We start from the raw sequence: 10,853 nt of genomic DNA, 5'->3' as shown, positions 1-10,853 counted from the left end.
AAATAGTGCTTCTGCAATTTCTATTTCCATAGTGGAACTTCTGATTCACTGGCACCGAGCCCTCAGTGAGGCTCCAAAAACGGCTTTTCGGAGCACTGAGTCAGTGGTTGGGAGGCATTTGGTAGGTTTGTCCCTGCAATGGAGGAAGGAATGACTCACCCTCCCACACGAGGCTGGAAAGGTCCTCTGACCTAACTTGGGAGGCGGAGTCCAGGTCCGAGCTGGTCCTGAGGGGGACGACCCTGAGACGGGGACATGTAGGACTGGTGTCCCTGCCTCCCAGGAGGGACGGACTCAGGGTACCTGCCCCAGGTAAGAGGCAGGAGCACACCTCTCCCGTCAGTCAGCCGGCCTCCAGGGGCTGGCATGCCTGCCCACCCCTCCCTGCACGGCTGCCCCTTGATCTGTGTCACAGAGAGGGCACCACCTTTGACCAAAAGGTCAGGGACACGCTTGGGGTGTCTAGGGTGCCAGTCCCACTCAGCAAGGCCCCGGGGTCTTCCCTGGCCTCAGCCCATGCGCTGGTCAGGTGCCCAACCCGCCTGTAGGGCCCCGGTCCTGCTGCTGGCCTGCCTGCCAGCCGGCCCTGGGGGTGCCAGGGAGCCGAAATCTCTCTCAGGACTTGGGCTGGGGCCTCCCCCTAAGAAGAGCTGGGGTTGACATTTGAGTGTGAGTGGTTTATGTGGGAGATGGTTCTGGAAGAGCCAGTCGGGGAGCCAGGAAGGGGACAGCAGGCCCCAGGAGCTTTGTCCAGTCCTGGACAGTGGTAGGTATTACCTAGGTATTACCCACGACCCCACGTCGGAGCCCCTCCTTGAGTGAGCAGAGGGAGATGCCAGGTGGGAGACAGGACCCAGGTGGCCACACGGTGTCCATCTGTGCCTTTTGGCCATCACAGCAGCCCTCAGGTCAGACAGTCCTTCCTTCCCATTGGGCAACAAGAAGGTGCTTGCTGACCTGAGTCCACACAGCAAGGTGTCTGAGCAGCGCCAGGAGCCGAACCCTGAGAATAAACTGGAGGAAGAGTGTACGAAACCGCCCACACCACAGGTCCGCATGCCGAGGCGGGGGCCGGCTCTGAAGGGCGTGTGGCTTACGTAGGCTGACAGCCGCCTTCCCCGGTGAGACAGGTTCCGGGCGTCCGGCCTCCCCGGTGGCCCTGGGCAGTGGACAGAGGGGGGCCGAGTACCCCCCGGCTGCTGGCCAGGCCTGCGCGAGCCTCTGCTGAGGCCCGATGGTTGCAGGCACCCTGACTTAAAAGTAATCCCAGAGGAGGGCCTCCCCTTGCAGGGAGCGCTTGGCTGGCTGAGTGCTCTGGGTTCTCGAAGAGCGGGCAGACCTTTCTGCTCGGACCACTCAGATCTCCTGGCCCCAGACGGGAGGCTGCTGCCGTGGAGCGAAGTTGGAGGCAAAAAGCCAATTCCAGGTGAGGAGCTCTGGCCGAAGATCTGCTCGAATCCAGGGGAGAGCTCCCGGAGATGCACATTCCTGGGCTATTTCCGGAAGGCCTGGCTCGAGGGCTAAGCGGCCTCCGGGGCACCTGGAGCCGGGAGCGCGGGCCATCCTCTGAGAGGAGGGTACAAAAACACCCTCTATAACACACACACGCTGCTTTAGGAAGGAGCCAAAAATCAGAATCGGGGCTCAATCAGAGGCTCAAAGATGCCCCCGGGGCCCGGGCCCTGCTCGTGGGGGTCCCCCATGGAGATGCCACCCTAGTCTCTTGAACTATGGGTAGGGGTAGCCCTCAAGCCCCCAGGCCAGCCAGGCAGTCTCCGTCGTGGCCAGCCTCCCCTTTAAAGGCTGGACGGGAGGCCAGGACACCAGAAGCGCCTCCCAAAAGCACGTCTGGGCAGAGCAGGTCAGCACCACGTGCCCTGGGCCGGTCTGGACGTGCTGGCCGCTGGCTCCCAGCCCTCCCGGCTTCATCCCGGCCGCCACCCTTTCCGGGGTCCGTGACTGGTCTGGCGTCTCCCGGGAGCTGCCCCTGAGCGAGGAAGACACCTTCCGGCGTCTTTTTCAGGCACTGTCTCTTTGAACCCTCACGAGGGTCCTGTGACGTAGGTGTGGTGCACCCGCTGCAGCTGGGCGTAAGTGGACGCAGCTGGAGGGAAACCCAAGCCTCACGTGCTGCCTCTGAGCCCAGGGGGCTCTGTCTCAGACCTGCCAACACTCACACCAGATAAGGGGACTCCAGGCTGGGCGGCAGAAGGTTCCGGGGCGCGAGCCTTCCTTACATCCTGACCTGTCACCGCGTAAGACGATCCCCTCTGAAGGGACCCTGATGACACCGGCAGAGCCAGATTGAAATTGGACCTGGGAGGGAGCCCACCTGCTTGCGGTTCTGGAAGCCTCCAGCTTGCAGGTAGGCGCCCCTGGGGGAGGGTAGCTGTCTCAGCACGGGGTCCTCTGGGGACGCTGCAGGACGGTGTCTGTTCAGTGGCAGGCGGGGCTGCTGCAGGGGTGCTTCCCAAGAAGAAGCACTTGGCCTCCATTTTCATGTGTGCTTCTTTACGAGGAATCGCCGACACAGGCCCCGGGTGAGATGTACCGAGGGCCCTGCCGGGAGGGTGGCTGTGCGTCTCGGTTCCTTCTGTCTTGAGAGGCCCCAGCAGCTGCTAAGATGTGACCCAGAGCGTTGGTGTGCTGTTACTCTGAGCCCCCAGCTCCTGCACCAGGAGGACCTTTCCAACCCGGTGGCGTCTCCGATTGCAGGGTCTTTGCACCTGCTGTTTTCTCCCCTTATGTCCCTCTTTGCCGGTTTCAGATTCATCTCAAACATCCCTTCTTTCAGGAAGGCTTCCCTGATCTCTCTGACTAGGGGCACCTCCACTTTACGTGCCCAGAGGATCCTCTTCTGCTCTTCTGCATGATTAGCGAGATCACCTGTTACATTTGCCACGGGCTAGTTTTTACTTATCTCTACCGCCAGACTTGCTGCCGTTACCTATTGTTACATAACATCCACCTGCAAAACCGAGCGGCATGAAACAGCCATTGTTCTAGCGCTTTTGTGGGCAAGGGTTCAGGTGGAGCAGAGCCCATCTTGGACGGGGCGCTGGGGTGTCCAGGGCTGGCTGGCGCGCCGCGAACGGGCGGGTTCCTCCACCTGCCACATGTCAGGTCACCTCTGCCGGGGCAGGAATGTGCGCGACCGCATCTCCCCGCACGCAGGGCGCAGGGTGGGGTTAGGGCCCCCAGACGCGATGCACAGCTGTTGCCTTCCCCATAGTGGGACCCTTACAGCAGAACGGCCTCCGCCCATCTGGAACTTTCCATCTCACTCTGCCATCGCAGCCCCCCGCCCCCCAAGTCCGGGGTGGGGGGACCGCATGGGGGTCCACGTGCCGCGCAGGTTCGCAGGGGGACAGCTCTGCAGACCACAGGTACCACAGGACCGAAACCCAGGCCTGGAAGTGGAGGCGATGTCTGTTTCTGTGCAGCGGCGCCTACGGTGTAGATGGCACCCGACACCCGGGCGGAGTGTAAGCGTGAGGCTGAGGTTTGGGGGAGCAGGGAACACAAACGCTTGCTGCCGGGGGCACTGCTGACGGTGCCCACTCTGCCCAGCTCCTAGAGTTCCCGGACACCCGACCCTCACATCCGGCTTGGACTTCCACCCGACGCCTTCCTGGCGGGGTCTGGGGTGGCACCGGGGCCCAGGGGCCGTCGCGACACCAAGGAAGCGAGTTTAGAGGAGACAATCCAGAAATTGGGAACTCGCCGCTCCCGTCCGCCGTCTGATGGGAAGGGCTTGGTGGGGACCAGCCATGGAAAAGGGATCCGGGAATTGCACAGAAAGACCGACGCCACAGCCAAGCATCCCTTCACCTGCCTCTCCAGCCATCCCCTGATCACCTCTGTCTTCACAGAGTTTCCAGCTGAACCTACGGGGACTGAATGTTTCCTGAGATTTAAAAAAATTTGTTTATTTTGAGAGAGAGAGCCCAAGCAGGGGAGGGGCAGAGAGAGAGGGAGACACAGAATCCGAAGCAAACTCCAGGCTCCGAGCTGTCAGCACAGAGCCCGACGTGGGGCTCGAACTCACAAGCCACGAGATCATGACCTGATCCAAAGTCGGACGCTCAACTGACTGGACTGAGAAGCCCAGGTGCCCTTTTTCCTGAGATTTTTAAATGCAAGTCGATTGTAGATCAGGTTTGCCCAGGTGTTTGAAAAACCGTTTGGAAACCGGTGCTTTTTTGTAGATGCCAGAATCGTGTGGAAGGTGGAGGTCCCGGTGCTCGGCCGAGCTGGAGCCGTGGCTGTCCTGAGGCGCGTCTCTGGTCTCTGATTCCAGAGCCTGATGCTGTGTTCCTCCCGGGGGCAGCTCACGACTGGCCTTTAATGATTCCTGCCTACAGATCCGGGTCTGTGGCGGGGGAGCCCCGCGAGATGGGGAGATCACACCCTAAACGTCCTCAGCAATGTGGGGCACCTGGCCGGCCTCAGACGTCACCCCTGGGAAAGGCCCGGGCCCCCAGTGTCCTGCTTGCGCACCAGCCTCCTGACCCAACGGGCCGGTGGTCATTCAGTCAAGGAGCAGCAGATACTTTCCGTCACCGCCAAGGATCCCTAGTGACCCCCTCCCCCCATGGAGTGAGCACCCCCAGGCCTCCCCCGCTCGCATCTGTGCCGGCCGGGGTGCCTCGGCACAGAAGCTCACCTGTGTCTGAAGTAAGTGCCCCGGTCCAGGGTCTCCAGCTCATCAGGATCCCGTCCGAGGTTCGTCAGTGGAGCAGCCTGGCCTTGGCTCAGGTCCTGCCCTGACGGGCCCTGGGGTGTTCTCTGTCACTGGGCTCAGACACCGTTACCTGAGCACACCTGGCGCAGGCCCAGGCCGCCCGACATGCACTGCCGGCCCTTAATCACCAGCCGGCCTGCTGCCCAATGCCAACAGAACGTGGGCCCCGTGGGCCGCCTCAGGTTTCCTAGTGGACACATTGAGGACGCACAAAGAAGGTAAAATTAACCTGAAGTATTTGATTCGCACACCATATTCGTAAGATCATCTCAACTTGGAATCAAGACGGAATTTTAAAAAATATTTTTAATGTTTATTTTTGAGAGGAGGGAGACAGCACGAGCAGGGCAGGGGAGGGGAGTAGAGAGAGAGGAGACACAGAATCCGAAGCAGGCTCCAGGCTCCGAGCAGTCAGCACAGAGCCCCACTCGGGCTCGAACCCAGGGACACGGAGATCACCACCTGAGCCGGAGTTGCACCCTCCCCCGACTGGGCCCCGGGCGCCCCTCAGCCCTGAACTATTAACCCTTTGCTCTTTGCACAAAGTCGTGGAAACCGGGTGTGTCTTCCACCAGCGGCTCCTGTCACGTCCGACTGCTGCACTCGGGCGCTCGACCTCGCTGTGCCCGCCCCGCACACCTGCCGCCTAAGCCACGCCTCCCCGGCTCTGACCCCTCCCCCACCTGCCACCCCTGCCAGGCCCGAGGCTCTGCAAGTCAGGGCTTCGACCCGCCGACCACGCCAGGGCCGCCCTCTAGCGGGTCTGCTCTGGCCCCCCAGTGTGTGCACAGGGGGCAGGTGAGGACCGCCAGAGCCCCAGGGCAGGCACCTCGCACGCCTCACCTGCCCCCGAGAGGTGGGGGTCTGCCGAGTGACAGCGGGCTTTGTCAGCCCCCCCCCCTGCACGGCACGGCCAAGGCCCGTGAGTCCCCGGCACCTGGGCAGGGCGCGCCTGCCCGCTGAGGACGAGGCCCGGGGGATGCCGGGAGGCCTATGCCCTGGGTGCCCCGGGGCGCCGGGCGGGGCCAGGAGGCCAGCAGGGCCCTGGGGCAGCCCTGCGTCCGTTCTCCACTTTCCCTCCTTCCCGTTCCCGCAGGAGCGGCCGGGTAACTGTTTAAAAAGCGCCGATGACACCTTTCACCGTGAGAAAAAGTTGGGTTTCCAAATCCACTCAAAGTGTCCTAAGGAACACCACCGGTGTGTGTTCCCACACCGAACGCTGTTCAAGGGCTCCAGTTTCTCTATCGGCTGCACCACATGTAGGTGACAATATTGTGTCGTTGCCACCTGCATCTGCTGAGAGGGTAGATCTTGTGTATGTGCCCTTACCACGATCCATTTAAAACATTTTTAGAGGGGAAATGCCCACATTATGGGGAAAACAAAGGAAGTACAAAAATATTAGGTAAAATGCCAACTTTTAACTTTTTTGTCTTTTGGTTTTTTTGTTTTGTTTTGGTTTGGTTTTGGTTTTTTCTGAGAGAGAGAGAGCTGGGGAGGGGCAGAGAGAGAGGGAATCTCCAGCAGGCTCCCCGCTGCCAGAGCAGAGCCTGACTCCCGGCTGGATCTCACCATCTGAGCTGAAAATCAAGAGTTGGAAGCTTAACCCACTGAGCCAAAGAGGCGTCCCCCAACTTTTAATTTAAATGGTTGCAAAAGGGCCCCAAATTCTTCTGTCCCCTGCCTGTGCAGCTTCTCACCGTAGTGGCTTCCAGACTTAAAAGTGCTTCATTAGAGAGTCTCAGTAAGGAATCACATGTGGTCACTTCAGGGAAAAACCATGATGTACAGAGGTTATGTTTTCTAAAGCAAGTCTCACAATAAGATTTTGGGAGATTTCATTCGGAAGTGAATGTGTTTATTAATGATGACTATTAACTATTGAAAAAACATAATCTTGGGGCACCTGGGAGGCTCAATCGGTTAAGCATCTGCCTTCAGCTCAGGTCACGATGTCACAGTCTGTGGGTTTGAGCCCCACATCAGCTCTGACTTTCTGCATGGAGTCTGCTTTAGATCCCCTGTCCCCCTGTCTCTGCTCCTCCCCTGCTTCAGATCCTCTTCCCCCCACCCCCATTTCCCCCATGCTTCAGATCCTCTGTCCCCCCCCCACCTCTCCCCTGCTTCAGAGCCTCTGTCCCCCCCGCGTCTCCCCTGCTTCAGATCCTCTGTCCCCCCACCCCTCCCCTGCTTCAGATCCTCTGTCCCCCCACCCCTCCCCTGCTTCAGATCCTCTGTCCCCCCCGCCTCTCCCCTGCTTCAGATCCTCTGTCCCCCTCTCTCTGCCTCTCCCCTGCTTCAGAACCTCTGTCCCCCTCTCTCTGCCTCTCCCCTGCTTCAGAACCTCTGTCCCCCTCTCTCTGCCTCTCCCCTGCTTCAGAACCTCTGTCCCCCTCTCTCTGCCTCTCCCCTGCTTCAGAACCTCTGTCCCCCCCACCCCTCCCCTGCTTCAGATCCTCTGTCCCCCCCATGCTTCAGAACCTCTGTCCCCCTCTCTCTGCCCCTCCCCTGCTTCAGATCCTCTGTCCCACCCTCCTGTGCTTCAAATCCTCTGTCCCCTCTCTCTGCCTCTCCCCTGCTTCAGAACCTCTGTCCCCTCTCTCTGCCCCTCCCCTGCTTTAGAACCTCTGTCCCCCCCCCCCCACCTCTCTTGTGCTTCAGAATCTCTGTCTCCTCTCTCTGTCTCTCCCCTGCCTCAGGTCCTCTGTCCCCCCTCCCCACCTCTCCCCTGCTTCAGATACTCTGTCCTCCCCCACCCCTCCCCTGCTTCAGATCCTCTTCCCCCCCCCTTTCCTGTGCTTCAGAATCTCTGTCCCCTCTCTCTGTCTCTCCCCTGCTTCAGATCCTCTGTCCCCCCCCCACCTCTCCCCTGCTTCAGAGCCTCTGTCCCCCCCGCCTCTCCCCTGCTTCAGAGCCTCTGTCCCCCCCCCTGCTTCAGAACCTCTGTCCCCCTCTCTCTGCCCCTCCCCTGCTTCAGATCCTCTGTCCCCTCCGCCTCTCCTGTGCTTCAGAATCTCTGTCCCCTCTGTCTCTCCCCTGCTTCAGATCCTTGCCCCCCTCTCTCTGCCTCTCCCCTGCTTCAGAATCTCTGTCACCCTCTCTCTGCCTCTCCCCTGCTTCAAATCCTCTGTCCCCTCTCTCTGTCTCTCCCCTGCTTCAGAACCTCTGTCCCCCCCTCTCTGCCTCTCCCCTGCTTCAGATCCTCTGTACCCCCTCCCCACCTCTCCCCTGCTTCAGGTCCTCTGTCCTCCCCTGCCTCTCCCCTGCTTCAGATCCTCTGTTCCCCTCTCCATCTGCCCCTCCCCTGCTCAAAAAAAAAAAAAAAAAAAAAAAAAAGAAAAAAAAAGAAAAGAAAAGAAAAAGAGAAAAAGAAAAGAAAAAGCCCACAGTCTTTTCCCCCAGCTCCATATCCTGCCACCAGTGTCCCCAGCTGGCCCCGGGTGCCCCACCATGACCACTGCCGTCCAGACACGGGATTCGCTGGTCGGCACCCCCTTCTCTACCTCTTCAGTCTCTGTTTCCATCCCATTCTGAAGCGAATATGCTTTTTAAACAAATTGTCAGCTCCCGTCTCCTAAATTCTGCAGCAGAACCGGGCAGTGACTTTTGAACCGAGGTCTATGCAGCCAGGGGTCTGTCCACACCGCGTCCTCGGTGGGCGCCTCCCGCGGCCGTGCGAGGTGAGCCGGGAGGTCCGGCCGTGATCTGCTCCACGGGGCAGGTGCGGTGGCGAGGGGCAGGTAAGGGGCGGCAGAACAGGAAGATTTCTGTGTGTGCAGGCCGGGCCACCTGCTGCCTCCAGGGTGGCCGCTAGAGGAGGCACTGAGTCTCGCCGGGACTGCGGTGCTGGCGTCACCGGGTCCGTCTCCACATTTGCCGCCGTCTGGTTGCACAAGCAGGCCAAACTGGCTGCAGCGTGACATTTACGGGGTATGAGGTGAGAGGGAACCCTGCAAAGTGACTGGGGACGTCTGGGCGCAGAGGTGGGGAAATGCCAGCGGTGGGACGATGAGCCTCCAGAGTCAGCCTCGCTCCTAGCCGCGGACTTGAAGGCTAACAGCACGATCGGGGAGGTCTTACCGGTGCCGGCAGCGCACAGAAAGGAAGGCCCTTTTGCAAAAGTTTTAGAGAGCTTACCGTTTAACGTTTAGGTAAGAAGACGGTTCTGGAAGGTGCCAGATGGTGCCAGATGGTTCCAGATGGTTCTGGAAGGTGCCAGATACCCAGGGCAGGCGGCTGCCTCAAACCCCTTGTCAGCTGGGGCAGAAGATAGAGCACAGAGCACAAGACGTACCTGGGACGCTCCATGGATGCAAGGGCAGCTTCTGCTCAGCACCTGGCTTCGGTTTAGCTCACAACACACTTGCTGTGCTCTCTCTGGTCCAAAAGTCAGCAGAGGAGGGAGGTGTTCTGGACTTGTGGGCGGGGCCAGGAGTGCAGATGGGGCGGGGGAACAGGCCTCAAGTGACATCCACCCAGGCTCTTCCAGCCCACGAGCCCCGCCTGACTGCTGGCCAAGTTCCAAAGGGGGCCTGGGGAGGCGTTAGCGAGCAGTTCGAGGGCATGACCTCTGCTGTTGGTGGCAGAGGCCACCAGGCAAGCAGGTCAGCTGCCCGTGGGAGCCCTGGGCAGCCGAAGGACACCTCGTCCACTAGCTGCAGCGTCACGGGCTTGAACTCCAGCTGCACGGCCTGGGCTGGGCATGTCTGTCTCCACATTCTCCACACTGCCGTACAACTTGTGTTTGCAAGTGAAGTCTCACAGGATAGCGGAGCAGGTGCTGGGGCCTGGAGCCTCTGTCCTCCCTGCCTCCCGCCCCAGGCACCCGAGCTGGGCCACAAGGACCCCTGCCTGCCGTGGGCCCGGGGAGGTGGCCCCTGCTGCTCAGAACAAGGGATGCGCTCTTCTTGTCCCCCTTCCAACCTTCCACAGCCTGTCTCGTTTTGTCTCACTGCCATCGGGAGGCATCATCTGGGGTCGAGCCGGCAAACAGAATCGTGTCATTTCAGTGATTCTGCATATAAGTTAAATGCTCTGGTCTTTGCATTTAAAACTACGTTGTACAATATAAAGATGAGTGGTAACACTCATGCTAATAATTGAAATTTTTAGATTTTCTAAGAACAATGATAAGTAGCAAATAAAACTAACACCAGTCCAGAGAGGGTGTTGGCAGAAGAAAGCCCAGGCTTTAATGCAGGTTTCAGCACACTTCCTGCCTGTGTACGAGGGGCCTGCATCGGTCAAAGATGCCATAACATGGAGCTTGGGCCCCCGTGTCTGCCGACGGATGCACGCCTACGTCACACACTCACGCACACACGAAAGGGATGGAGACCACCTTGCCCGAGCCGCACATTCATACGTGCAGATTCAGAGCCGAGGCTCTCCAAGGTGTCTTCCCGAACTTGTGCACCGATCCAAGAACTGAAAGTATATCAGATTTCAGTGCTTGACCTGAACCACGGTCGGGGCTGCAGTCACTTCTGAGAGAGGCGAGCTTCACTTGGTGATGTTTTCAAAAGGAAAATAGGTTTTCAACCCAGGTGTCCGTTGACAGATGGATAAACCGAACGAGGTCCGTTCGTACAGTAGAACGTGATTCAGCCTCGAAGAGGCTGCGACATGGGTGAACGTGGAGGGCACAAATTCCAGTGACATAAGCCAGAAGCGGAAGGACAAACACCGTGTGCTCCCACTGTCGAGAGATGTCTGGGGCGAACAGATTCACGGGGATAGAAGGCGGAATGGTGGGTTCCGGGGAGGGGGCGGGGGGCAGTTAGCGTTGAACGGGGACAGGGTTTACTAGGGAGGATGATGTGCGGAAGGATGGTGGGGATGCATTATGGCAGTGAGTGTGCTTCACGGCACTGAGCTGTGCCCTACAAGCAGTTAAGACGGCAAACTTTTGGCATGTGTATTTCACCCCCGTAAATCCAGTACGTACCACACAAGTGAAGAGCGGACACCGTAGCAGAGGCTGCGGATGGGAAGATGGGCAGGAAGGGCCCACCGGATGCCGGGTCTGGCTCACCAGGTCCCCCTGAACCTGCCAGGGCCCTGGACCACACAAGATAAGGACCCGTCAGCCTTCCTTGGGCCGGGGTCC

At 59.5% G+C, this 10,853-nt stretch overlaps 1 long non-coding RNA gene across 1 annotated transcript in view; it reads left to right on the top strand.

Moving 5' to 3' along the window:
* Nucleotides 1-341: 341 nt before the first annotated feature.
* The window catches only part of LOC123386404, a 44,254-nt gene continuing 33,742 nt past the window's right edge, over nucleotides 342-10,853 (top strand). Inside the window, exon 1 of the long non-coding RNA XR_006600196.1 lies at nucleotides 342-2,365. This is a non-coding gene — a long non-coding RNA (uncharacterized LOC123386404). The remainder of the gene's footprint in view (nucleotides 2,366-10,853) is intronic.

Source organism: Felis catus, chromosome B4 (genome assembly GCF_018350175.1).
Source record: "Felis catus isolate Fca126 chromosome B4, F.catus_Fca126_mat1.0, whole genome shotgun sequence".
NCBI lineage: Eukaryota > Metazoa > Chordata > Mammalia > Carnivora > Felidae > Felis > Felis catus.
This window is presented reverse-complemented; position numbering and strand designations above follow the sequence as displayed.